This window comes from Ambystoma mexicanum, chromosome 6q (genome assembly GCF_040938575.1).
Source record: "Ambystoma mexicanum isolate Mex_15411 chromosome 6q, UKY_AmexF1_1, whole genome shotgun sequence".
NCBI lineage: Eukaryota > Metazoa > Chordata > Amphibia > Caudata > Ambystomatidae > Ambystoma > Ambystoma mexicanum.
This window is the reverse complement of record NC_090937.1, coordinates 1,025,888,170-1,025,914,278: the sequence shown is the minus strand read 5'-3', so window position 1 is coordinate 1,025,914,278 and position 26,109 is coordinate 1,025,888,170.

Here is a 26,109-nt window from a genome sequence, read left to right as displayed (position 1 = left end):
ACTGGGCGTATACCGTATCTTCAAAGGTGATGTGTAACACACGGCTGGCTCTTTGGGCTGGACCTCTGTGCACTGTATGTCTGACTCGAAGGGTAAGATGTCTGCAGATAGAAAATATGGGATTAATGAACTGGGTTATTGAATGTCTCTCTCTTCTTCCCTTTCTCTTCTCCTGTAGAACCCCAAAGGTTAACACTCTCACCTTAGGTAAGTGAACGCTGTGCTCTCCATCTGCCTCGGGGCAGGGTGCGGTAACCAGTTTCTTCACTGGATAAGGGGAGCAGGCCTCTTGACTTCAGAGGACTGCTTTCCGTTGTTTACTGCACGAACGGTAAGTTTCGAGTAATTCTAATGTCTTTAAAAGTCTTTAGTAATGATGTCTCTTGTTTTGCAGGGTTCCGGCGATGGCGGATGACGGGCTGAAGTGAGTTGAAGATGGAGCCCGTGTGATGAATAGAAGCGCCTGGAAGCACGTAAGTAAGCGCTTGTTGCCTGCTTCACGATGCGCTCTAACTGTCTTTTTATTCTGCAGGTACAAGTTCGGAGCAGCTGCAGGGTGCCGGAATACCCACTGGGTTAGATGTGGAAAGGAGTAATGGCACGTGAGTATTAAAGTTCCCCAATGTCTTTAAACACACCTTGTTTTGTCTTTCAGATGTGGGATGCAGCGCCGAAGGCCTCCGGAGCGTGCCAAGAGTTGGTAAGCTTTTGCCTTTCAGATGCCGGAATGCAGTGCGAAGACCTCCGGAGCGCACGAAGAGTAGGTAAGCCTTTGTCTTTCAGATGCCGAAATGCAGCGCGAGGCGTTGGTGACAGCCGATGGACCAGGTAAGTGAAGCGCTGTCACTGAAGACCGTAATGCTAACCTGTTCTTTCTTGTCTTTATAGGTGTTGCTGAAGACTGGATTCAGGATGGTAAGCCTTTTTCCTTAGGCCCAGGATCAGATGCAGAAGACACGATGAGCGTTCTGCTGCAGAGGATGCAGAATAATGCAAAGCAAGATTCATCCATCGGGTGTGGTTTAAATAGCCTCCTGTAGTGCTTAGGTGTCTCCTTCCACAGCCACGCCTAGGTAAGAAAAGAGTTCCTGCTTTCCAGAAGAGTTCCAGTGTTCTGAACCTAGGGAGTGGCTCCTGCCCCACCCAACAGGAAAAGTAGTTCCAAACAGAAGAGGATCAGAGGCTCAACTGGCAGGCAAGTAAGCAGCATGGTCTGCTGCAGGTAAGTCCACCCAAGCATTATGAGCCCGGCGCTTCCAGCGCTGGGACTGGGCATATTTATGAGCCTGGTGCCACTGGCGCCAGGACTGGGTCCAAAAGGTCCCAATTGGGACTGGTTGGCACTCGGAACCTGGGTTATGGATCTGCTTCCAAGGGAGTTGGGAAAACCCTGACCTTTTGGAAGCAGAGATCATGACAGCGGTATCCTCTTCGGAGTGCCCCAAGGGGCCAGTTTGTCACCAATGCTGTTCAACATATACATGCGCACTTTGTGCAGCATACTGGTGAATGCAGGCGTGTCGTTTACGAATTACGCAGATGACACTCAACTTATATTGGAACTGGGGGGCAGCCAGCACGCCGCTGACAGCGAAGTGATTGCAAGGGTTTATAAGACAATAGACGATTGGATGCAGGCTAACTGGATGTGCCTGAATGATTCGTTTCCGCCACACTGTATGAACTCTCCGGAATCAGTCACCTTTGAACAAGCATTGCTCAAGAAAATCTCAGAGCTGGAGCGGACCATTCCATTCATCAACAACAATTATACGAAAACCCAACTGACAGCACTTTCAGATTTAGCTAAAAATACAGCCATCACAATAAAACCGGCTGATAAAGGGGGAGCCATCGTCATCATGGACACTAACAACTATACCAACATGGTCAACAATCTCCTGAGCGACAACACCAGCTATAAAATGCTTCGCATGGACCCCACATCTGCTCTTCAAACTACGATCGCTCCCATCATCTACGAAGCTGAGGCCGAAGGATATATCAGCGCCCGTGAGGCTGCTTTTCTTTCCCCGCCTCACCCTCGTATTCCGGCTATGTATGCCCTACCCAAGATTCATAAGGGCATTACGCCTCCACCAGGACGCCCCATTGTGTCCGGTATTGGCTCCATTTTGGAACCCCTCTCTCAATTTGTAGACTTTTTTATAAAGGAACAAATTCCCAAAATGACTAGTTATGTCAAAGATTCCACCAACATGCTAATCCTGCTTGATACCCTGCAGTATGATCCGCAACAAGAATGGCTAGTCACTATTGACATTGAGTCTCTATACACTCGGATCCCCCAACAAGAAACCTTGAATATGCTGTACAGACTACTACACTCTGGGATTGAACTACATGGTGTGTCACCTACTTTCATCTATCAACTGGCAGAGATCGCATTAACCCAGAACTACTTTGTTTTTCAAAACACCTTCTATCAACAGGTGTCTGGCACCGCGATGGGAGCAACCTTTGCCCCCAGCCTTGCCAACTTGTATGTCGACCTTTTTGAACGACAACATATCTACCCCACCTCCAACCCCTTTCTCGCCAATCTCGGCATATGGCGTAGGTATATAGATGACATCTTTGTAATCTTTAAAGGAACTGAACAAGAACTCGCTTCCTTTCAAGTTTGGCCGAACTCACTCAATCCTCACTTACAGTTCACACTAGACAAAGAGAAACATTCCACCCACTTTCTGGACCTTGCAATTTCCACATCAAATGGCAGACTAGTTTCAAGTGTGTATAAAAAATCCACCGACAGAAACTCACTCTTATGCTATTCAAGCTACCATCCAAAAGCACTAAGAGATAATCTACCATTTGGACAGTTTTTAAGATACCGCAGGTTGTGCACTCAGACCCCCACTTACATCGCACAATCCAGCCTTCTACGAGACCAATTGACAGACAGGGGATACCCACAGAAAATCATCAGGGACACTTACAAAAGAGCCAGAAATATCCCTAGACCTATAACTCTGCAACAACATACAAAACCAGTCACCCCCACAGGCATTACAGCAGTATTTAGTTACTCGCCTTTACTCAACAAAATTAAGAAAGAAGTAAAAACTCTATGGCCGATCTTGAATACTGGACATACCACCATCCCTGTACCTCGCTTTGCTCTCAAAAGACGACCAAACCTGCGTGACAAAGTGGTAAAAACACTTACCCATAACATCCCGATCACTGGACCTAGCCAACGCACCCTCTGGGACGCAGCCCCACCTAGAGGACATGCCCCCTGTGGCAACTGCTCTATGTGCCCCCAGACATCACGCACCACAGAGATTGACATAGGATGGCGGACACCATGGAGGCAAATGACACTGACCAATTGCAACTCCAAAGGAGTGATCTATATGATCATGTGCCCCTGTGACCTTAGGTATATTGGCATGACAACAAGGACAGTCCGCATACGGATGGTCGAACATCGGTCTTGCATCCGTACCAATAAACTGACTGCCCCTTTAGTACAACACTTTGTAGCTGAAGGACATACTGCAGACTCCTTCCGATGGACCATCATAGAAAGGGTCACACCTCCTGTAAGAGGGGGCAACTATAATAACATTTTGTTCAGAAGGGAACAGCAGTGGATCTACAAACTTAACACGTGCTCTAAAGGATTGAATGAGAACATCCAGTGGCATGACCTAGCGGTGTTGGTGTAGTTTGGCCTTGTCCCTACACCACCCACAGGACCCTTCCACCGTGTTCCTAGTCCCTAGCACCTGTGCTCCAAGTCATCCAAGTGAGCATTCCCCCGCCCCTCTGCATCTCCCTTGCTCGGGTTCCCCCCCTTCCCTCCTTTCCTTATCCACTCCACCCCTCCTCCCCCCCCCCTTCCCCTCCCCTCCCCCCCTTTCCCTTCAGCCCACTGGATCAGGAGTTTCCCCCTGTCCCTCACAGCTTCGGCACCTTCGAGCCGTGTTGTAAGCCTTGTCTATGGGCGATTGAGCATGTTTTTCGTGTATACATACACCGCCCCTCTGCATCTCCCTTGCTCGGTTTTCCCCCCCTTCCCTCCTTTCCTCATCCACTCCACCCCTCCCCCCCCCCCTTCCCCTCCCTTCCCCTCCCTTCCCCCCCCTTTTCCCTTCAGCCCACTGGATCAGGAGTTTCGAGCCGTGTTGTAAGCCTTGTCTATGGGCGATTGAGCATGTTTTTCGTGTATACATACACCGCTCCTGTTTGGGATGTTGCCTTGATACCCGCCGACGTCCGGGCGTGCGCTGCATCCTTGTTTTTAGAGGCGGTGGACCGCGACACAGCAACGCGTTCATTTCGAGCAGCAGCACCGAGCGAGTCAGACGCCTCTACGACAGACGCCTCCACGATAAGACACAGGTACAGCCACCAGCCTTTCTGAGCAGTCAGCGCTCTGATTGCACATGCAACTCTCACCAGCCCACCGGCTGCTTTGAATCCCTTTAACTTGCGCTTGTCGCAACAACTTGTCCTTTAGCAGTCTGTTTACAGACTCTCTTGTCTTACATTTCAGAGCCACCAGCCAGTCTACATCAGAACAACCTCCTCCAGCACACATTGTGCACAGAGGTACCATTGGCTCCTTTTTCCCTGACTTTCACTGAGCACTTCCCAATTGTACCTGTGTCCCCCCCACTCCAGTGCACCTCCCCCCCCCCTTTCCACTTGCTGATAGGACTGTTTTTAAGACACCGGTGACCAGGCACCAATGATAGTTTTGTACTTTTTCACCGCAATTAGATTGATTTCTTACCCACATTTATCCTCTCATTTGGTGTGTAAGGTGTAGTCCATAGCCTTTGACATGGCCAGAATTCTCATGCCACTGTCTCCTTTCTCCAAACCCCCCCCCCCCTCTTTTCTGTATCTCTACAGGAGTAACCTGGCCCCGCTTTCAGACATTTCTGAAACTCTCGGATTTATCTTCCCTCCTCTGAATTATGGTCCTGATGAATATGGCCCCAATTACGAGTGCCATCGAAACCGGTCGACCCCACAGGTCATGAGGGCTCTCATGACCAATACCAAATATCTATACGGAAAGGGATAAGATATTGCCACATAACAACTATTCCTGCGCGCACCCAGATGAAAAGAGTGTGCCTTTTTACTTGAGCTTCACCTCATCACCCCGGCCTTCTGGCCCTTTTATCTGTGCATTTCCAACCGCAGAAATTTCTCTGCTTTCCTGTGACCTACGGGAACTATTAAAAATAACATCACAGGACAACAGAATACGTACAGTTAACCTCTCCCAGGTTGAACCATCATCATACAGCCACAGAATCCAATCTCCAGTTCGGAACAGTGATGTACCTATGCCGTTGGATTTGCCGCACTTTTTTGCCATACTTTGCACTCAAGTTTGAGGATATGAACTTTTAGCTTTACCTCAGATATATCGAGTAATAAAATATTTTTTCTTATAAAACCGTTGTTTTTGTGTTACCTGATTCAAAAACCGAACTGATGCTGTTTGGTTCCAGTCGTCAGTTGGCTAATCTAGGGGCAGAGTACAAATCCTTCCAAATTAAGAAAGCCATCATTTTGGTGGCCCCTAAAGTGAAAACCTTGGGCATGATGGTTAACTCTGCGGTAGATTCTCATGCCCAGACCAGCTATCTCCAAAAAAACACGGCTTATTATCTCAGGCTAATGAGATATATCAAGCCCTTCCTAAATGAATGTAACCTGGCGTCCATTGCCAGAGCTATTATTTTATCACGGCTCGACTATGGCAATGCACTGCTGTTAGGGGCCTCGTCTAAGGACTTAGCGAGATGTCAGGTGATCCAGAACAGTGCGGTAAGGCTAGTAAAAAATCTGAAGAAGAAAGATCATGTCACCCCCGATAGGATTTCCCTTCATTGGCTAAGGGTAGAGGAACGTATAAAGTTTAAGGCTCTTTCTTTGGTCCACAAGTGCCTCTATGGTAAAGCACCAGAGTATTTGAAAAACAGCCTAGTCCTCTACACACCCAGGAGAAGACTACGATCGGAAGGAAAGTGCCTCATGGTCGTACCCAATTTCAAGTTGAAATCGGGGTTGGGTAGATCTTTTCTGGTACTGGCACCTAAATTGTGGAACAGCCTTCCCGATTCACTGAGGTCAGAAGCAAACCACCTTGTATTTAGGAAACGGATGAAGACACTCCTCTTCAGATAAGATCTCTAACGCTAGTGGCTGTCAGGTCTTCCATGCCAACTGTTTTGCGTCTCTTTATGCCTGCTTTCTTCTCTTCTATGTTGTAATGTTCAAGCGCCCTGATGCCCTCGGGCTACCGGTGCTTTATAAAAATATATACATACAAAATATATACATACATACATACTCTTACTACCCCAACTGACCCTCCATACCCATGCTCTCTAGCCCTGCCCACCCATCTACCCTCCTCAATCTCTCTACCCTGCCAACCCACTCCAATTCCACTCTCTACAACCACCCACCCACTCTACCTCCACTCTCTCTACCTACCTCCACTCTCTCTACCTTCAACCTCCATCTCCACTCTCTCTACCCCCCGCCACCCTACCTCCACTTTCCATACCCCCACCCACTCTATCCCTATACCTCCAGTCAATCACCATACTACCACTCTCTCTATCACCACCCAGCCTCCCCCACTGTCTCTACCCCCTCTCACCCTATCCCTTCTCCCTCTTCCCCACCTACCCTACTCCCATCTCATTACCCCACCCAACTCTCTCTACAACACACTCACCCACCCCACAACCACTCTACAACCCCTCTCATCCTTCCTCTCACACTCTCGCTTTATTTCTTACCATCTCATTCTCAAGCTTTCTCACTCATATTCTCTCTTGCTCATCATCGATGGCACCCTCTCCCAATAATTTACTCCCTTGCTCTATTCTTCTTCCTTCTCCTTCTCTTGCATACTCGAATCAGTTATCATATCGTCCTTTGAAACATTGAACTCTCCTTCTTTTACCCTGGTGCCTATGATTGCAAAATGCAAAGGACAGCAGTAAATGCTCAATCTATTGGGGTTGCCAATGCTTGTTAACAGTATTCCTAGTGTTTTATGCTCTGGAAATGTTGGCTTCATCAGAATGACTTTGTGCAGAATGAGTTATTCTGTTGCCTAATTACATCTGATTATACACTAGGAGAGAACATTACATTACCCATTACCAGAGTAAATGTATAGAAACTCATTGGGCCTCATTACGAGTCCAGCAGTAACCCTACCGGTGCTACTGGTGTGTTGCCGCCGGACTCGTAAATATTTTACCGGCGCCTGACTTCCCGGTGCCACCGGGATATTACAAGTCCGGCAGCTTGGGAAGTCAGGCGCAGGTGAAATGTAAGTCCCTATTCCCATATGGGACCAATTACATTTGCACTTATTGCAAACTGGTGTCCTCTGGACAGTTTCCATTATTTGCACTGCGGAGTGCAAATGGGAAGTGGGATGGTATGAGATGATGTGGCATTTATAACGCGCCTATACACAAGTGTTTCCAAGGCAAGGGAGGGGAAGACAGTGGAAGACAGACAACAATCCTACTAGGCCAGGTGTCATTCAGATCACGCAAGTGCGAGGTTAGGGAGAAAGGGAAGAGTGCCAGGGGAAAGGAAAGGGGAAAAGTGCAGTACATGGGAGAGAAGAATAAATACGATAAATAACGGCCTGAAGGTGGCAAGTGCAGGGTAAAAGCAAGTGCTGGTAAGGGACTGATGGGATACAGAACCAGTCCGCAAGGGCCGGGGGTTGCCAGGGAGGCAGGGCAGGCGAGCAAACGGCGGGACCTGGCCCCAAGATCAGAAAGAGTGGCCAGGTAACCAGTACCGAATCGGCAGGGAATATCAGCAGGGGAGAGAGGCAGAGAAAGCAGAGGCAAAGAGGAAGGTTTTGAGGTTCTTCCAGAACCGGAGATGGTTCTCCTCAAGTTTCAGGGAGGCTGTTCCAGAGGGAGGCCCCAGCCGAGGAGAGAGATCGACCACCAACTCGTTGCTTGGAGAAGCGGCTAACCCTGAGGGAGTTGGAGGCAGATGAGCGAAGAGCTCGAGAAGGAAGGTATTTAGGAAGAGAGAGTTGAAGGTAATGCGGTCCCAGACCCCAGAAGGACTTGTGGATAATGCAGAGGGTTTTGAACTTAATCCTTGCAGCCACTGGGAGCCAGTGCAGAGATGTCAGTCCTAGAGAGATACGATCCCTGGGCTTGAGGCCAAGGACAAGTCTGGCAGTCCTGTTTTGGATAAGTTGCAGAGGGTGGAGAGTAGAGGCAGGCAGATTTAGATAGAGGCTGTTAAATAGTCCAGCTTAGAGAGAACCAGAGCTCTGGAGACGGTGAGCTTCTGGGGGAAGGAGAGGAGAGGAAGAATACCTCTGAGGAGGTGCAGCTGGTAGTGTGACTTCTTAGAGACATCGGAGATGTGAGGAGAGAAGGAGAGTGTGGAGTCGAAGACGACCCCAAGGTTTTTAGCCTTGCAGGTGGGAGCAGGAAGAGGGCCAAGGGAGGCCGGCCAGAGAGCTGAAGGGAAGGAGGGAGAGGAGGTGCCAATGCGTTGAATCTCGGTCTTACTGGCATGAAGGCAGAGGTCGTTGGTGGCACACCACTCATGGATAGCAGACAGACAGTCAGAGATGAGGGAAGGAGAGGAGGAGGCCGAGGGTAGCCTGTATCATCCGCCTAGCACTGAAAATTGAGGCAGAGAGCGGCGATGCGGTGGGCAAGGAGTGCCAGGTAAAGAGATGGTCATTTTACACCTCTCTTTTATACCTGGTAGTGCAAATAGAGTAAACGCTGCTTGCCATACACACATGGCAGGCAGTGTTTACAATAACTTCCTATGGAATCTGTCTGCTTTTTCCTAGTGCGTAAAGCAATCGGAGTCCATAGGAAATCCTTGGTTTTATGCCAGCATGAAAATCTCATTCATTTTTTTAAAAAACATGAACGTGAATGGAGGCATTACGACAGGTGTAACAATAGTGTGAAGATTAGAGCAGGTGAAATGGAGCAGGTAAATGGAGACTGCTACGGGCTAAAAGATTAGGCCATTTTAATCTACTTGGGTTAGATATTTACTGGCTGCAATTGTAAAAATGGCTTTTTTGGTAAAACCGAGGGGAAGCAAAAACAATATTTAGAATAACTCCTTAATTTATGTTTGTTTTAAAAATTGAATTGGAAAGTCACATACAGAAGTATTACAGTTGTCTAAATAGCGGGAAATCCACAGTAGGCAAAGGGCAGCTACCAGCTATGGATAACTATGGTAAACAACCGATTTAAACAACTCGAGCTGCCGGAAGGGCCGTCCTGAGTCTCTTATTAAAGAGCAGTACCATAAAAACACATCATATAACACACATAATGTGGACATTTGTATTCAAGCAAATATATTACAGACACATCAGGAGAACTTGCAGGCAACAGCGGGGAAGCACACTAAAGATAACAGCATGTTGCCAGTACACTGTAAGCATGCTCCTATAATGGGGGCAGAGAATAGAAATAGTAAGACTCAAATGACATCTGTAAAAGACCCCCATAGGAAAACCACAACAAAGATATAGAATTGTAAAACTGCAGCCCTAATACAACTATCTAATTTTAAAAAAAGGGGATGTTCATGGAGTAAGCAGGGAAGGAAGATAAAAGGACTTATTGTTCAATAAATTGCCCTAAAAAAGTTTGATTCCAAAGAGTTTAAAGTTATTAAACAGTAGAAGGAATAGGGAAGGCTCCATGAGGTAATATTCTATCATTAAGAAAAACACCTTAATGTATTGGAAACGCATGTTTATTATATAAAAACAAAGAAGGAAGTAAAAAACACCTGATGAAGTTTCTCAGTGAAAAGAAGGAATATTGTTTAACAAGAGCATGACTTCAATGCTGGTGATGGCTGTTCTTGTAACCATGAATAAATGAGAGTGTTTTTCTCAATTAGATAAAGATTCTGTTAGTGCATCAGACTCCATGTACAAGGTAAGCCCAAATACAAGGAAACACCAAACATTATGTAAGGGGTTCAAGGAGATCGTCCAAATGATAGAAACAGTGGATGCAAAGTACCAACGAGCAGGAACAGATCAGTAACAGATCAGTAAATTACATTGAAAACAATTTTGACAGACAGGAGAGTGCAATTCCATCATCTATTAAAGTGAATTTACAGCCGTAAGCAGCTGGGCTGGTTGTGGGCCGGTTGTGGTCTTGACAAACATTCTAGCCGGAAAAAAGGCTAAGTAAGGCACTTTATTGCTGCTTAATAAAGAAGCTTAAGTGTTAAAACAGAATATGGTAATAAGCGGAAATTGCACAAGCCCTTAAATTAAAATTATTCCTGGCAATGTGGCAGTACTAGCAGTGAGGGATGGCTATCTGGCTAGACGAATTCTGATGTTCAATTTTGGGCTGAACATATTTCTATCAAAGAAAGTCCTGCCACAAGGGACCGTCTGAAATCATCATATTAGAGCAACTACTAACTAAATAAATGTTTGTATAGCACAACACTCAAAGGTCTCAGGGCGCTCACAGAAACAAGACCAACAATAAACATAATCTCAGGAGTGGGAAGAGAAGAAGTCACTTAACAGCGACTGGCAGAGTCCTAGAGAGTAGCCGGCTTATCCTATACTAATGAGTATGTTTAGGCATGTTCTCAACACATTGTACCATGCTGCTGCAAGTGCTTTCCAATGAATATGAATACTAAAGACAATGGAAGATACGGATGTATTGCTTGGGTGGCCCATATAAACAGTGAGAAGGAGGGGCCAACAGCTAACATCTTAAGTGAAGTGCAGTCAAGAAAGATTCTATCAATTAATATAGCACAGGTAGACACAAAATGCCATGGTTCGTCGATTTTTAGCCAACAAACGGAGAACTTTGACATGGCACTGTTTCTCGAACGTTTGATATTGCCATGCTGCAAGAGACTGAGGGCCTGATGCACAGAAGTGTTTTATAATGGTGCAATCCCATAAGGAACCACTCTGTAAATCAGGCCCTTAGAACACCATTGCCCAGTGGGTAAATGGCTACAAAATAATTGTATTAAAGGACACCCCTAACAAAAAAAGGAAGACTGACTGGAGGAGTGTGTGACTGAAACTTCTCAAATGTAGACTATACATCTGTAGATTTTTTATTTAACACAATTAACATGCAAGTGCTGATATTACAGCTACAGGGCAGCCTTTGCATCTTTCGTTTTCATTAGGTTCTGTGTACTAGGTGGTGCTAGCCACACATAATCTCCAAACTATTTGGGAATAGCAAATATAGGGTAGCTGTCATGGGATTTGGGACCCAGAGCCTGAAGATGCTGGTTGGTTATTTGTCTTCCCAATCAATGCCCATGGCAATGCACAATTCTATTAGCTGCCCCTCCCCTGCCCGTCTCTGCAATTCTCTGCCCTAAACACGCTCATTGCAGACTATTTTTACATGTTGACAAACAGCTGCATGTCACATAGGCTCATCAACAAGCCTGTGATGTGCAGCTGTTTGATGTTGGGGAAATAGGAAACTGAAATAACACCTCAAAAGTTTCAATCATGAACTCCACCTCTTGGAGGTCCCTTCACATTAGCACCCATACCTGGAAGTTAAACTGGCAGACAAAGTTGTGTTTGTTCATTTTTCAAAACATCTATTAGCGTATTTGCTTAATGTTGTGTTGTTTAGGCATTTGCTCTGAACTATTTGAGCTTTTCATTATGTTGCACATCTGGGGACTGTAAATTAGGTGCAGTGAGCTAATTCGTTTTCTATAAATTACGTATACACAGATCCCATACTCCACCAGCACACTGCCCTGCAACACATCCACTGCACCACACACACACTGCCCCCTCACACAGTGACATCAACCCCACGGATCTCCCCATATACACGGCTTTCTTTCTCACACATACACATACACACACACACACACACACGCGCACACACTTCCTACCACCCCGCACACTTCATACTGCCCCCAGACATTGGCACACAACTCCTTAGCAAACAATGTCTACACATACACACACACTCTCACAGAAACACACACACCACTCCTACAGACACTATCTGCTTCCCCACACATAGCAACCCCCATATATATCCACACATTTGCACTGCACCACCTCACACATGAACACTGATCACCATACATGCACAGCCCATACACACTGCTCACATTTGCTTTCCTCAGACATAATGACCACACACACATACACACCTACTTCCCATACATACACACGGACACACATAGCCACTACCCAAAAAAAGTCACCTATTGCCTACCAACACCCACCCACTGCTCTCCTCCACACATTTCCCTACTATATTTGCCTTTCACTCCTGCTTCGCTGCACCCATGAACACTGCCTCCAATGCACACTGTCCCACACACACACACACACGCACACACACACACACACACACACACACGCACACACACACACACTCTATACCTATTTATGCACACTCTTCACTTACACATACACCCAACACTTTGCCCACACGCTTTCCACACAGACTGAATAAAAACACTCTCCCTGTAAACCCAGTTCCCGCACACACTACCTTGCACACATTGCCTTCAGTCAGACCATCCTTTCCACACACATTGGTCAGGATCACAAGCACATTGGCCGAACACACTGATACTGATTCCACACACAAACTGCCCCCAAATACACTTCTCCTACAAACTAACACTGGCCCCACACATACACAGTTCCCCTACAATTCTTCACACATTTCCACCACAGGCACATTGCTTCTCACACATACACAACCCCCACAGATATGCATACCCCACAGATGCCCTTCCCCACATATTCACACACATACCCCACATCCAGGCACACAGTCCTCTCACACCGATTGAATCAACACACCTCTACCAGGCGCACGTTCCAAAAACCTACACACTGCTTCCATGCACTCCCCACACAAATGCTCTGCCTACACATACTTGCACTGCCACTACACCCTCATACACGCTGGACCAAAACACACACATACACACACATTGCTTCCTCACTCACAGTCAGCTCATTCCCACACCCACATAACCTCTAAACATTGCACCAGCTGCCCTGCACCAGACACTTGGCCACCACAGACACATCCCCCCACAAAGACACTGCCCTGCCACACACATTGTACCCCAACACACAAACACTGTCCAACACATGCTTCCCCCTCACGTGTACTGCTCCCATACACAGCTCCCACTCACATTGCTCCCCACACGACTGTCAGCAAAACACCACATACACACACACACACAATAATAATTTGAATAACTGGCATTTCAGGGACATTCAGGCCAATAGTTTGTATACCTGTACATTTAAAGTCAATTCCTGGTGATGATGCAAGTGCTTTGACGTATGCAGCTAATAGCTGCCAAACGGTATTACCAAAAGAATGGTACTCATACAGTGCCTTGAAAAAGGCCCAAACCTTTGGATTTGCCAATGCTTGCTTTTCTTTTTTTATTTTTTACACCGGCCTTATCTGTAAAGAATACTTCACCCACTATAGAACATTTTGAGTGCACTATTGGCAATTTAAGACACATCATTTCATCATCAGAGGTGCTTTGGATTGTTGGGTGAGATCTGAATGTTAATATTAAAATTCAATAAATAGCATTCATTCCCCCAATATGGTTGATGAAAGGATAGATGTTAAAGCAGTGCAAATATAGGCATTTTTCATAGAACATGGATTGCATAAAATTAATATCTGGACACTATCCAATGATCCTGGAAAAATCAACTTTAAAAAATATAAAGTTACTTCTACTGTAGTTTTAGTTTTGGCTATTAGTTTGGGCTGAAAGTGCTACCTTTACAATAAAATAAGAGCTTTAACATAAGAGCTTCAAATAGGGGCGTTGAATGACAGTCTCTAATTCGTTGAAATACAGATGACATATGAGGATGGATGTGTGTTGTTTGGCTATATGTACACCCATTTAATACCCATTTCTAAGTCAAATTGAAAAGATTCTCCACACATTTCCACCCATCCCCACCCAAAACTACTCCCCTTTTACACTCTTTGCCTGCATTTGTATTGTGTGCTGAATTTGGCACGCAGGTTTACTTTCACAATGGCGGCCGCTATATCCTAATGTTTATAAAAAGAGATATCACATTTTTATGCTTAAAAAAAAATATGTACTAGAGCTTTTAAGTCATGTAATATATCTGTTATTTATGTTGTATTAAAAATAAGCACATTACTCTTGTAGATGTGTTTTGTTCTAAAAGGTCTCTGAAAATGTCCAGGTACTTATTTGTGGATGTTGGTCTGGGGTTTTGTGATGACCGTTACTGTAAAGAGTCTTGCTCATGTGCAGATGTGTTCGTCTGGTTGAAACTGTGTGGAGGGGAGACTGGCTCTGGGAGCTGCTGGTACTCGAATGAGGCTGGTTTTGACATTTCCAGAAGGAACCTGAGACAAAGGCAGGGCAGTTATTGGGGATTGGTGCGAAGTAGGGCTAGGCTGCCTCTGAAGATCCCCAAGGCCCATTTTGCATTTTTGTGTTGAGGAAAGTACAAATCACTGCTAGGGCTGCCACTGAAGATCCCCAAGGCCGTTTCCCATTGGTGCAGTGAGGAAAGAGTGAAGCAGGGCTAGGAATGCCTCTGAAGATCCCCCAAGCCCCTTGCTCATTGTTACAGTGAGGAAAGCAGGCCTGGACAGGAGTGGGCAGGTGCTCTGGCAGCATCCTCTGACACCTCGTTTCATTCTGATTTTTACCAACATTGTCGTCTCTCTATTCATAGTTCTCTCTTCAAACTTGAGCCATTTTATTCAACAACTGTATAGTGCATCCAGTTGCATGAACAGCCGGCGAGCATGCTTTGCTACTGGCTACTGCATCTACCCGTAGACCTCAGGCTCCAAGCCCAATAACTTCATTAATAACAACAAAACATCTCATGCACAAGGCGGCACTGCATGTCCAACTTCTTAAACACTGGAGCTTTATTCTGCACCTGCTGCACTGTGTTTGCATATACACAGTAGGCACACAGCGATGGAACGGATGTGCAAAGTAAGTGGAAATGAACAGAGCCACAAGCACCATAAAGACAATCAACTACTGTATATATCATGGCTATATCAAGACAACAGAAAGGGCTGTATTATTAAATGATGATTCAGTGCATGCGTGATTGCTTATTCTTCATAATCTCTTTTACTTTGTGAGCGTTAAGACAATGGGCCTCATTACGAGGTTGGGAGGAATGGGTTTACCGGCACCGGTAATGGTGCCGGTAAACCCATTCCGTCCTATTACAAGGTTCCTTTGCGGGACCCGCTCAGAACGGCAGGTCAGACCAGACGTCCTTTGCGGGTCCCCCAAGGGGACCAGGGAGCTAATAACTGGCCCGTTATTAACGGGCCCGTTATTAGCTCCATCCCCATTCCCATTGAGCCCAATGGGGGGCTCAAAAGGGAATGGTGATTGGTTTTTTGAATGAGGAATTACCGGGTCCTCCAAGGTTCAAGGAACCCGGAGCCGGACACGATTTTGGAGGTAGCCATGGCACTAATAGCACCATGGCTCCCTCCAAACTCGTAATGAGGGCCAATGCTTTCAGGATGCCATGTGCGTTTACCTTCGTGGTAATCTATAAATGTTGCTTGTGGTACTGTGACTCACAATCGTTGTATGGAATGAATAACCCTTTCTTAAATGCATGTAAGCACAAATGCATTTAAGCAGTCTATATTCTAAAAGCAAAAAGGGTCGAAGTCTAACGAAAGGCACGTTTCAGTAACGTGCACTGTCCTAATGACCGCAGAGTTTCTTCTAGGTTATTGAAATGAACCTGGGAAAAATTCTGATCCAAATGGCAACACGAGGAAAGGTGTGAGATAAATCGCTATTCATGCGGTCTGCACGTTTACAGAAATCAGTGTGAACACGTTAAGCTCCACATACATACAGCAGAAGGGAAAAAGTATCCAGTTATAATTTGAGTATTGTGTAGCATGCTCAGTAAATCACCCCCAGAACGACTCTTCCCTAGGACTTCTAGTGTGCAGTTATTTCATTGATTTTCATTTACTGAATTGCGCATGCTTCATTCAGCACTCTGAGTGCTTCTCAGTGAGGCAGGCATGGATGTTATGCGGAAGTCATGCAGACGCAAAAAACAAACCAGGAACGGTTCTGAAGGTGGGATTATTGTGCTTCTTTGTGAACATCTGTCTTAGATGATTCATGTTTAAGGTTTGATGGCTTTGTCCACCTTGAAAGAAAGTGGGTGACGAGCTGATCTTGGGCCTCAGATCTCTTTCAGTCCATGCCAGCCAACATCTTTAAGAATTAGTGCACATTGTTGCTTTATCCATTATTCTGTTATTATGTGTGTTAGAATTCCAGAAAAAACATTACTTCAAAAGTGTTGCACCTCGTGTATTGCATAGCGATGATGAACTTTAGTATGCGATGTTTCGTTCTGGCGGTGGTAAGTGTTGGGCCCAGGTCTTCAAGGCTTACTTTCCAACAGGGTGCCCTCTCTCTGCACAACTCTCACTCTACTGACCCTGAGATGCAAAGCCGCATGGTGTGTGGCTGGCCTGTCTCCCAGCTATACTTTATTTCATACTCAGAGTAATTGCCCATTATGATGCGTCTTTCAGCTGAGCAAGAGGATGTTTGTAATTGCAAAAACGTTGCAAGAACTTTAATCGCATAGTAGTTGAAGTGCTCACGTTGTTGAATTGTGTTATACAGCAGGGTCATTGCTCTTTTTCTATGGTGTTTTCAGTATGCAGAACTTCAGTGCAAAGCACTTGTCTAACTTGATCCTCTGCAGCAATCTTATTCATATCATATGCCAAGCGAAGTGAGTATTCTGCCCCTTATAGTATTTGGTTTTTAGGGTGAACCATATAATCAAGCTTGGCTTCCTTCAAGGAAGTTATCGTTCTAATGGATCCCTTTCTCCCACGGATTTTCAACTTGTGAATTGGATGATTTGCGGAAAAACTGACATTGGAATTTCTAGCTCAGCTCCCACTCAGTTTCCCCGTTTGGTGCCCTTTTTTGATATAGAGGTATTTAAAGGGGGCTGCATGAGCCCTATCACCTCAGTTCTCTTTTATCACCCATTCACTGGTCTTTCGCAACAGCCACCTTTTTTTTGTTTTGGCTAAAAGGTGGCACTGAAAGTGCTACCTTTGACTATTGCGTTTCTCAGTCTGCCTCGTGGATTTTGTGTCTGACGGTTTCGCTGTGTTTCTCAGCTTAGAAATGGCATATGTATTTGTGTGGTAGTCCGTTGAGAAAGGAAACACATTTGAAAACAAACTAGTGAATGCAAGTTAAAGCAAGATTTTTACGCTTGGAAATAACCTTTCTTTTTCTATGAAAGATTAAGATGCCCATTTGAAAATCAATAGTGTGCCCAGCATGGAGACATTTTGCTTTTAAAAGTGATACACGTGTACAATGTTAAAAAAATAAATAAAAATAAAACATAACACAAAAAACGATTGCCTTTGCCAATGCTTGATATAACATGAGGATATTACTGGGCCATGATCCAAGATCATGAAATTCTTGAAAAAGTTGGCAGTGACTTCATCAACAGTGTATTAAAATTACTTCGGCAACAGAGCTTTGCAAATTAATTCCACTCGGAAGTTTGCACAATGTTGATGGTTAGGGATTGAAATAGGAAAACATCCTGAAGGCAGAATTTTTCACAATGTGGAATCCAAGAAATGCTGGTGTACCAGTCCCAGAAACATGAATAGGCTGTGAAATGCAGTGAAACCTCCGTTTCTTTCTGTTTTTAGGAGGAGATAAATATGACCATTTTATTGCTACCTTATTGACTTGGTAATGCTGTTTTTCTGCAATTTGGAGACATTATGCTCGGCCGTGGCCATGATATGATAAGTCATTTATAATGCGCCTGTACACAAGTGTTACTATGTGCAACAAGACAAGGGAGGGAGGGCAGAGGAAGGACAAGAAAAACTATCTTACTAGGCCTTGCGTCATTCAGATCGTGCAAGTGCAAGAGGAAGGGGGGAGTGCAGTCGGACAGCATAGCTCTGAGAAAGTGTGCAGCCAGTATCAGGGATAGGGGAAGGGGGAGTGCGAACAGGGCAGCATTGCTCTGAGTAAGTGCAGCCAGGGCAGCGCAGCTTTGGGAAAGTGCAAGGAGGCTGGATACTGTAAGGGTTACAGTTACAGCCCCCTAAAAGAACGGTAGGCACGGCGGCAGTGCAGGACAAACTGATCATGGAGGAGCCTGGTACCCAGTGAGACTCTGAGGGTGGCAAAGCAAACAGTACATGCAGCATACAGGTAGGTCAGCAAGGGAGGGAGGGAGAGAGAGATATCAGAGAAGAAAAGTAAGGTCTTTATTCTACTTCTGGAACTTCGGTTGATCTGGCTCAATTTCTCGCAGTCCTGTTCTGGATTAGTTGCTGTGGAGGTACAGTAGAGGAAGGCAGGTTGAGAAAGAGGCTGTTGCAGTAGTCCTGCCTAGATAGAACCAGGGGTCTGTTGACAGTGAGCTTATGGGGGAAAGTGAGAAAAGGAAGAATACCTCTGAGTAGGTGCAGCTGGTTAGTGGGCCTTCTTGGCAAGGTCCGTAATTTGAGGAGAGAAGGAGAGAGTAAAGGTGAAGATGACACCAATGTTTTTTGCCTCACAGGATCTCCATCTTATTGGCATTAAGGCAGATATCTTTGGAGGAGCACCAATCCTGAATTGTGGATAACCATCTGAGGAGCAGCTGGGTATGCTCATTTTTTGTGGTTTGGTGTTTAGAAATGCTGGTGTATTTGACTGTCCTCAAAATAAAAGATAACGTTATTAAAAGGTTGCCCATTCTTTATTATTACGCACAAAAAGGAACCATTAACTGAGTCAACAATGGCCCATGATGAATATATAAAATGGTAAAAGACAAGAAAATTCGTCTACCGGTGACAATTAGGGAGTGTAAGGATATTTGGCGTGTTACAGCACAGAGTACAGCACTACTGCATAGGTAGCATTTTTTTTTTGATGCAGCACCAGCACATGGGTGTGGTGCATTGCTATATGTGTTGCCAGAGTAACATGGACATATAAGTAAAGACAGGCTATTTTGTCAAAAACGATTTTTACATATAAGATGCAAATCTATTTTTACAGTTAAAAGCACACATGTGCACATTCAAAATGCACACTATTTTTCACCTGAAATGCCTATGTTGCAAGAGACAAATTTGAAAATTAATAACTAACCTGACTAATAAAACTTCATTTAACATAACCCACTAATAAAAATGTGTCTCCACTGCAGAATTAGGTCTACTCTGAAAGTGAACTTTTAAACGTACATTCATTTTTTTTTCTCTCCTGCTCTGTCCACATAACTACAGTAAGCAAAGAGCTCGAAGGAACAGGAAATCAGTTTGTTACAATTTTTACTGTAAAAATGAGCCATTGTGTAGTGAGGGAGGAGATGACATGATTGATTCTGATTGGAGCAGCGTCATAGCAAGTATCATGCTAGAGGCTGTGATTAGAACTTTGCTGGAGAAGCTTGAGGGGAGGGAGAGAACAATCGAGATCTTGCAGAGCTGGGAGAAGGATCTGTTTCCTGGCTGAGGCATTCCTGCTGCAAAAGCTGAGAGTTCCAGGCAATAACCCCGGTTTGAGAACGGCAGACGCTTGTTCTCACTGGGGTTAATCTTCAAGGGAGCCAAATTCAGAAAGAGAATAGCCGGAGAAAACTCATGCTGAACAGATAAGGTAATTACAGAAGCGAGTGGGAGCTGTGCAAAAGTGTGCGAAACTGTTCAGTCAGTGTATTCGAGGGAGTCTCAATCTCTTATCAGCATATTTAATGTTACCAATTGAATATATTCTTGCAGCTCTCTGTCCATTTTATCACAAATAATGTTGTACCATTTCATTTATTTCTGTAAAAAAAAGTTAAACTGTGTTTAAAAGAAATTTCTATAATACAAAAATATTTGAAAACAGATAGCTAGTGTGTATTATTTCTCTCTTTCATTTTGCATGGGGAAAGGTTTAAACGTGGGTAGATTTTTAAACAGTGCAATTGTCATTTTAAAACAGATGTGTGCATGATTCTATTCAGTATGGACAGTTGTGAGTGACTGTTTATAGCACAGCCTGTTGGAGGTACATGAGTCAACAGGAAGAGAGACTCTCTGGACATAGTTCCCTACCGTATATAAGGTAGTGGAAATTACCACAAAAATACCACAATAGCCCATGGTGGCACACAACACTAACACTGAAAATGTGGTATCCCTAAAATGTAGGCCTGAGGTCTCTCTAGTGATCAAGAACAATCTAGATAAAAAACAAAGGATGTTGGATATTGGGGCCACAAATAAACCAACCACTATACCAACCAACCACGCAAACTACCGCACACATCATCTAAATAGGTCTGAATTCTGAAATAATGCAATGTATTATTGTCATGTGTGACCCAATATGAATACAGAGAGTGATTATTGCTAAAGGTATTTTGGCGGTAAGAAAATACCGCAAAGCCCCAAATATCCACAAAACACCCAACAGGAGACTCCAAGCAATGCCTGTCATATGTGTTCATCAAGGTGTACATATATACGTCCACACTTAACTATGTTAAAGGTAAACAAGTAGAACTAATTATGGCAAAGATTGATAATATGATTTTCAGGAGCTTATTTTCCAGGGTCACAAGCTGAGAATGTGGGTCTAGATTGGAGGGGCATATACCAGTGCAAACTCGTGTTTTTCAACCATCTGTTACATCAGCATCCTTTATGACTGACAAATTAGGGTATGGTAAAACACCAAAGAAGCGCAAAAGGAAATATAAGCCTCAATGAAGTCCAAGGGGCTATTCACTCTACAACTTCCAAAAAAATCTTTGGGCCCAATGGGATCCCTGACGACATATAAAAGCAAGAAACTGAGCTAGGGGCATCATTGCTGACCAATTTTGTTAGTGCCCTAATAGAGTGTAATGTAATAGTGTTCACATGAAAGTTGGCCACAATGGTACTAATTCATAAAAAGAGACAATGTGGGCTTCCAAATTCATTGAGGCCAATCTCTCTTTTTGACAATGTGGTCCAGCTATATGCCAAAGTCTTGCACCAAAGCTTACAGGATTGGGTAATTGAAAGACAAATTCTTACCTTGTGTTAATGCTATCTCAATGATGTTTGCCTAAGTAAACAAGGTTAAACTGTGGACATGCTTGACACTTTTAAATGTTCCTCAAGATTTGCTCCACTTGATAGTACAGTTCTTCAAGATGACAATGCAAGTGTTTGTTTGGGCATGTATTGACATAAGGGATTACAATTCTAACTGGTGTCTGGCAAGGATGTGTGATGGCCCAAGTGTTTCCTTTTAATATACAAACAATTTAGTTATTGGATGCGGTTAGTTCAGTCCACCGAGCTATCCTGATAATTTGGCAGAGAATGTTACATGTGATTTAATAGAGTGGGATCTGTGATTGCATTGCATGTCTTACATAGCCTTTCCAACCTGTACAATTGAAATGAGTGGCCACTGAGGTCTTCAGGGAGTACAGTGGCTACACATTCATGAAACCCCAACCTTATCTTCTCTTTTGCCCAGACCCTGAAGTGCAAAGATTTAGATTGCTTCTTTGCACTAACCAATTGACAATTAGATCTATACGAGGTGGTCAATGGAAAATTCCCAGAGAGGATAGGTTTTGGTTGAATCTGAAATTTCGGAACATAGTGAGACGGTCAGACATGTGAGGACTGAATGCCCTAAAATGGGACACATTTACTTGGACAATTCACACATGATTATAACTAGATTAAATCTATTGAGCTCTGTTTGAATACAGAATTTGAAGCGATACACATGGCACTATATAAAGTCTGGTGTTTTATTAAGAACAAACTTGATAATGTACATTGAATGATATATCGGACAATGTTTTAATTTACAGTTGGTATATGTGCCTGTTAAACGTTCTCTCTATTGTAAGCCGATTATAGGAACCCCATCTTGCTGCTAGTTTATATATGTATCAGAGTACTCCTATAATTTGTTAAAACCTGAAATATCGGAAGGATATACTTGATTTAATGTTTTATGTATAAATTATGTGTAGCAGGTTACATTTTAATGTGTTTTTATGTATGTGTTTTAATATATTGGTTTTATGCATGATTGTAAATGAGGACTGATGAGTTGTTTTATTAATTGATTGATGAATTATATGTATTTATATATTGATTTGTAAAAGTTCATTTATGAACTAAATACAAATAAATACATAAATAAACAGTGGCTGCTTGTGGCCCAGTTGCAGTTGGCACAGTACTTTGACATGTGTGATGAATCCGGTGGAGTCATCACTGATTTCCCACCAGTATTCTCCTTCCATGGGGCCAGGGGACTGCAGCCGCTGCCTGATCCTGACACTTGGGGCAGCTAGGTGGAGGAGAATCACATGGGAGGAGGCAACTTCCGGAGAGATGTCATGGCTTCACATAGTGAGACATGGTATTCCTCAATTTCGTTTGAAAATAACCCTCCCATATCGAATATCCCTAATGCCTACAATATGTATCCCCATGTGAAGAATAGGGAAAACCCTTTTTTCAGATCTATAGGCAAACCTTCCAATACTGCTCTGCCCTATAAAACCACCTTCTCCAGTTCCCCTTTCCAATAACCCAAATTAGCAGTGGCAGAAGCGAAAATCCAAGAGATATTCCCATGCGGACCGAGGGGGGAGAATCTAAGACTCCAGGGCCATGGCATGAACAAGGCCTGTGATGGGAGTCAAGAGAGGAACCCATTGCCGGTGATGGGAATCACAGAGAGAAGCTGAAACCACAGCGCTGCTGGAAAGCACTCAAAGAGAGGTGTCGAACTGATGCAGATGCCAAACACTCAAGAAAGTTGAAATGAGAACCCTATGCCGGTGAGGAGAACTGAAGCAGGGCGCTCCTATGACGTGCGAACGGAGAGACACAAAATCGCGGACACCACCAACAACATCCAGAGAGAGTTGGGAAACCTGAGAAGAACCACGCAACCAGTTAGCCTATGGGAAACGGACGTGCCACCAAGGCGTGGGTAGAAGAAGATGAAGATACCCCACTCTTTTAATAAAGCAGATACATACAATAATAAGGAGATGTTTATATCAGAATACACTGAGAACAAATAAAACTCAGGACTAAATAGCTAATTTGAGAAGCATCTGAGAGGATGGTTGGGAACACCGAAGAAAGAAACCATTGGGCATGAGAATAAAGATTAGATATGTCCTGGCAAGAGGAATAGCCAGGCCACATACAATTCTGAGACCCATATTCATGTATCTTGTGAACTTTATGAAAGAGGAGCATGATAGAAAAGAATGCCGGCCATATGTAAAATTTGAGGATATAAGGAAAAATCTAACCTTGAACATAAGAAGTGAATTTGGATTGCTACTGTGTTAAGTACACAAAGCACTGGCGGAGAGTGTGCAAGGCAACTGCAGGTGTGCAACAAGTTGTGTCAGGAGAGTATACCAGGCAGTTGTAAGTGTGTAATTACAAGACGTCCTGTCAGGAGAGTATACCAGGGAACTGCAAGTGTGCGAGAACCAGAGGTCCAGACAGGAGAGTATACCAGTCCACTGCAAATGTGCGAGAACAAGACGTCATGGCAGGAGATTATACAGGCAGTTAATAATGTGTAATTGCAAGAAGCCCTGGCAGTAGAGCCATAACACTACTATGAACATAGAACATACATAGAACATCCAAAGTTGTCCTTAGGGGAAATATAAGGAATAAACAAAGGATTGTGTTAACCAGGAGAAAATAACAGAGAAAGTGATGATGTCATCCAAGTTATTTTTGTAAAGGTGACTGTTGGCCAAGAGAGGCCCAATGTATTATTTGTTAACTCCTCAAGAATAAGGAAGAAATCAGGAGAAAGGAACCACCCTCTGCAACAAGAGACATTGGTCTTGAATAACATTTTTTGTTGAAGCCATTATTTTGTTCCTTTATGAACACCTTTTTTCTAAATCACCCATGGTCAAAGACATTTCCCCTTCACTTTAGTGTTTAGTTTATAGTGTGAGGGTCAGAATAGAGCTTTGGACACAGGACAATTTGATCTGTATATTCTGATACTGACAGAGTTGTTGGTGTAGGTAGGGGAATTCCTTTTAGAATAGGGTCAGAGAGGATTTTCCCAACCCCTTTTGTTTTAATAAAAGCTTTTAACCACAAACATGACAAACTTGTGTCAGATTTTCATTTTCTGACTCCTCACAGATGGTAAACCCAGCTGAAATGCGAGCTCATCCTCTGAACCACAGAAACTATTTTTTGACACTGGATCGCAATTGCTGATAAAGCATGTGACGATAAGAAGAACGTGCAAAAATCTGAGGACATGGATTGTCTTGCCAATTCATAAGATGGTAAGGACGTTTGATTCACAGTCTGCTGTAACAAAGGTCAGAGGCATACTACAAGGCCTTAGACGTCTCCTCCACCTTCTCCCAGTTGCCATCTCTCCTGTGGCTTCTAATCTGAAATGGAAACTGAAACCCTTAAATAGGCAACATTGCCTTGTACCAACTTGCAATATTCTAACAGGGATGGTGTCTCGCAAAGAATCAATTTTAGTATTTAGAAATGCTTAGACCTGGACAAGGGATTCAATCAGGCAATCATGTAAATACATGTAATTTATTAATTCATAATTAAAACATCTTTAGCATCATCAATAGAACAATATGGATACAGTAGACCAACACATTCCATTAAAAAGAATCACTAAAAAACATCAATATCAACCACTTCACAAGGGTTTTGTGCATGATTTCACCTACAAAATGCAAAAGAGCATCCTAAAGTGCAAACAAGCTAATCCCACATTCTATATGGAAACTATCCTAACTTTTCTATTTTACTGCACAAGTCCCTAATTGTGAAAATGCATAAACAAATCACCCATTCTTTACAGTGGTCTACTGAAGGTAGTTCAAGGCAGCTAATCGCTCATCAGTATACAATGTGGAAATGCCCCTTGTTTTAGTATCGACAGATACACATCTAGATAGTACTGATGTCTGTCTTATTCAGGAACAGACTATTGCTTAAGAAGGTGCCTGATCTCTCTCTAGCTTTCATAAATCTTCTTTCAAAACCCTCTTGTGATCTGAAAAGAAATTAAACACAATCATAACATTGTTTTTTTTTAAAAGTTAACATGTCACAGCCTGTTCAAACTCCATTAATTCTATAGCACATAAAAGGCATTTTCCAATTACCGATAGCTACTTGATAGGTCAACAATCTCCATCAACAATTCAGACTTTACAGATAAGCATATCCTGTAATGACATAAACCAAATTATCAGGGTAAGTACCCCCTAATATTTGGTGGTGGTTCCTAATTACTCCATTTCCTATTGGGCAGGGAAAGGTGAAACCCACCTGCTTTATCTACGTATTTTGTCTTGATCACAGCTGTCATAACACGTAATCTGGAAATGATTTTATTTATTTAATTTTCAAAGGCATTGTTCACTCCTATAACAAATTGACCTGGTGAAATGATTCTGTCAGCTCCAATTCAAATATCTAAAGTAGAACCAATTTGTATTTGTTCACTTTCACAGGAATTACCCAACACCCTTCCACGTCTGGGAGGCTAGCGAGTATATCAATATTCAGTAGATACCACTTAAAGTGTGTCCAAAGCTACTTTACTTTTTTTTTGTCACAACTTATAAAACTGATAAGGGCTAACAATGTGAGCAACTACCACGTTTAACGTGCATATGCTGCATAATACTTTGTTACGCGCTGCCTAATTAGCTCATCACGTTTGTAATTGCTTAACAAACAAAACAAAGCAAGCAGCAATGTAATGGGAAAATATATCATTCCCATTTCTTTAATGCCTGGCCGAACAGTCGCTCATCATGGTTGACCAAGCTGGGTTGATAAAGGGAAAATATTTCAACATCCCGAACTAGTATGCAGAAATGAAGCGCATATATATCTTACCTTTTGCAATGTTCGAGTGTCTGTCATTTTC